This window comes from Herpailurus yagouaroundi, unplaced genomic scaffold (genome assembly GCF_014898765.1).
Source record: "Herpailurus yagouaroundi ecotype Mexico unplaced genomic scaffold, PumYag 164, whole genome shotgun sequence".
Lineage (NCBI taxonomy): Eukaryota > Metazoa > Chordata > Mammalia > Carnivora > Felidae > Herpailurus > Herpailurus yagouaroundi.
In genome coordinates this window covers 44,859,290-44,863,525 of record NW_024412405.1, presented here as the reverse complement: position 1 = coordinate 44,863,525, position 4,236 = coordinate 44,859,290, and positions in this window count along the sequence as shown.

Sequence of the window (4,236 nt, the reverse complement as noted above, 5' to 3'; positions counted from 1 at the left end):
AAGAAATTGTGGTTTATATACACAATGGAGTACTACGTGGCAATGAGAAAGAATGAAATATGGCCCTTTGTAACAATGTGGTTGGAACTGGAGAGTGTTATGCTAAGTGAAATGTCATACAGAGAAAGACAGATACCATATGTTTTCACTCTTATGTGGATCCTGAGAAACTTAACAGAAGTCCATGGGGGAGGGGAAGAAAAAAAAAAGAGGGTAGAGAGGGAGGGAGCCAAAGCATAAGAGACTCTTAAAAACTGAGAACAGGGGTGCCTGGGTGGCGCAGTTGGTTATGCCTCCGACTTCAGCCAGGTCACGATCTCGCGGTCCGTGAGTTCGAGCCCCGTGTCAGGCTCTGGGCTGATGGCTCGGAGCCTGGAGCCTGTTTCCGATTCTTTGTCTCCCTCTCTCTCTGCCCCTCCCCCGTTCATGCTCTCTCTCTGTCCCAAAAATAAATAAAAAACGTTGAAAAAAATTAAAAAACTGAGAACAAACTGAGGGTTGATGGGGGGTGGGAGGGAGGGGAGGGTGGGTGATGGGTATTGAGGAGGGCGCCTGTTGGGATGAGCACTGGGTGTTGTATGGAAACCAATTTGACAATAAATTTCATATTAAAAAAAAAAAGAAAAAAATTGCTTTGGTCTTAGAAACAAGGGACTTTTCTCTGTCTAATACTCTGTGAGGCTATATTAACAAAATCGTGTTTTACTTTATTTACTTTTGAAGAGGTATTATGATGTTTTATTCCTTTTCTGTAAAAAATGTCACTTTAACACTTTCTTCATATATTTCACATATTTCCTCTTAAAATTTTAATTATATTGTTTCTACTAATAGCAGTTTTCTTTTATGCTTTAAAATCCTTTTTTCTTAAGTACTTATGTGTCATGTTTCTCATACTCCATAGTAGTTAACAGTTATGATTGTATTAGAAAAAGTCAAGCCTCATTTTGAATACTCTATGACTTCATCTTCTCATGAATCCTAGATTTCACATAGAGATACAGTATAACTGTGACAGACATGCCAATTTTGTCTCTATTTTCCATTCCTTATTTATTGTTAGAAGATCCAAGATCTTTTCAGTATGGGACTGTTCCTATGCAATTGTCGCATCATTATCGACCTAATCCAACCATGACATTCTTTTTCTCCTTTGCTGGGAACTCATTTTCTCCTACTCCCTGTATTCAGAGGTGTCCCTAAGACCCATTTCTAGCTAATTAGTCCCAAAAGAAAGTACATTGGTAGTTTTTAGTTAACTTTTTGCTTTCCTAATGAAAGGAAAAGCATGACTCAGGAATCACAGGTGATTCCAATTCCCCCTTTTGCAAATTTCTTGCATTGCCTAGAAGTACAGCAGCCAACTTGTGACAATAGATTAACAGGCTTAAAAACAGACGTACCTCCTAAGGTTGGGTATTTGATGGCATGATAAAGAAGTCAGTGCATCAGTCTTGAAATGCCTGTGACCACACTTTTTATTTTTGAGAATTGTCTGTACTACTCAGGTCACTGTAGAGATGTCTGTTAAACATGATACAACAGTGTTTTTAACAACTTCAAACAATTGGGTGTGGGTGTGTGTTCATATATTAGATAATCAAGTAGAATTTGTGTGGAATAGATAATAAGAATGTAAAGTCTAATTCAGTTTAGAAGAAATGACATAAAAAAAAAGAAATGACGTGAGTCAAGTGAAAGTGGTAATATAATTCCTATGGAAAAACATTATTATATTAGCTGTATATAATGTTTTTAGAATTAATGTTTACTGGGTTTATTTGGCAGATATCTTCATTCTCTTCATTGCAGTGATGATTTCATAAATCAAATGACCAAATTGTCAACATTCAATGTGCAGTTTATTGTACATAAATTATACGTCAGTAATGCTGTTAAAATATAGTGAATGAAAGAATTATGTTGCATATTATTTTTTGGTATGTCCAAAGTGAGAAAATGGGAATTCGTTTTGTCTTTACCTTTTATTTCTTAATTAAGGAACATTTCATATAAAATGAAGGTTCTGAGTTAATAACAATATTCAGAATATGATTAATAGTAAAGGCAATGAGCATTTAATAAATGACTCTCATGTGCCAAGTCTATACTTGTCTTACCTCTTATGTTCCTAGTAAACAAATAAGGAAAGGTATTATTACCTCTAATCCAGAGGTGAGAGTTAAAAAGTAAACTCTGAGAAGACAAGTTGATGAAGCCACATGGCTAATTAGGTTTATCAGCTGTGCTTTCAACATAGAACTATCAAATTCAAAACTTGTGCCTTTTCCAATCTGCTGTTTTGTTCCCTATATTACTGCACTCTAAAAACACTCATTATAAATCTGAGTACTAGTTTCATCATCTGTAAATGTGCATAATATCTTGTATCCTGACTACTATATGGAGTTTGTTAAGACCAAATGATATATGGGAATGCACTTGAAAGCCCTGTAAAATGCTAGCTATCATCATCCAGATTCTTATTCAAGTCCATGATATGTCACCTTTTCTTATATACCATGAATAGATTCTCAATTACACAGAGTATTTTTTTGCCCAAATTAGCCTTTTTCTCACAACTTTATCAAATATTTATATTTGATCAGATCCTTATAGAAGTTGTAAAGAAACAGAGTAGATCATATTCTGCATATGTAGTGTCACGGGTATAGACAGTAGATGAGGTCGTCAGTGTTCATAATGTTGTAATTCAGGTTTAGTATTAATAAATGCTTGGGAATACTGGAAGTACCTGCTAGCAATAGTGAGGGGATGTCTTCCCTTCAAAACTTGATGTTTAAACTTATGATAGAATAGGGTCATTTAGGACACTTTGCGTTTTCTCTTAAGAATAGCGTTTGTATCTTGTACAGTAAAGTGTTCATCAAATTTTGTAGTTTCCCAAGATACAAGTGTCGATTAATTTTGGGGGAGTTGATTCGTACTAACCCAATAAAAAATGTTTAAGCTCTAAGCCAAATGAGTAAATCTTTTCTGTGAGAAAGCTTATTGACAGAGAAACGATAATTTTTCTCTTCATAAGACAAATCTGAAGCACCATATGGAAGATTGCTTGATGAGCTTAGGTTATACACAACATGGAATTAGGAATTTTGAGGAAGAGTTCATTAAGACCACAGTAAAACATTCTTTTATTATTTCATTTATTTATTTTGCATATATTTATTTTTAACTCTTCTATGCTCAGAATTATTCTGAGGGTATGAGTGAGAGAAAAACAAATATGGAGCTGACATTATGAAAAAAAAACTATGCCCTTCTTCAGAGACTTCAGTACTAACAGCAAGATTCATTGATTCTCTACTGGAGCTATTAGGTAACAAATGCCACATTTCATCTTAGGGACTCTCCTTCTCTAGTTTCCATGTGATGTTTTCTATTTACTTCGACCACATTTCTTCAAATATAAGAATACCATTTGCAATGTTACAGTCTGCTATCGTCTAGGTAATTATGCACTGTCTGGTTTCAGCGTAAATTCTACAACTTTATATTATGTAATTCTTTCCCTGGCTCACTAGCCTTGTTCATTTTCAGTGAACTTATCCAAATTTGTAATTATTTTTTGATTATTTTGTTTACTTATTTATTTTATATTTCACCAATTGAGTCATAAACTTCTTTGTTTCATTTGGCACCTAGAGCAGTGCTTAACATCTAGGTAGTCCTTCTTCGATGAATGTTCATTAAAATGAATGAATGAATGAAGAAAGAGTTCTATACACAATATATAATTTCTTTCTATTTTCTTTTATAATCTGGGAGTCTGATATTAAAATGAGTTATATATTTAGAGCAATGCCTGCAGCATATATCTTTTATGTGCTACCTTGCAATAAATATTCCTGATTTTCTAATTTATGGTGGGTGCTTCACCATTTTGCCCATGTATTGTCTATATACTTTTCTTTAGGCAGAAAAATATCATGAATAATGTTGCATGTCCTTATGTATATGAAGAGTTTTATATCTCCCAGTGGAGTTCAGGTAGAACAAAGTGATATAAACTTTAATTTAAATTTTATTATTGTCTAGGGAATTCTCAACTTAAATATCATTTTCTTTACATTTCTTTCTTTTCCACTCTCATTCCACCTAAACTCTGAGTTAAATATATTTTACCATTTTAAGTTTATTTTGCTTCAGGAGAGGTAAATATGAAGTTTAGCTTAGGGTTAAAGAAAGATGAATTAAATGGAAAATAAAGTAAGT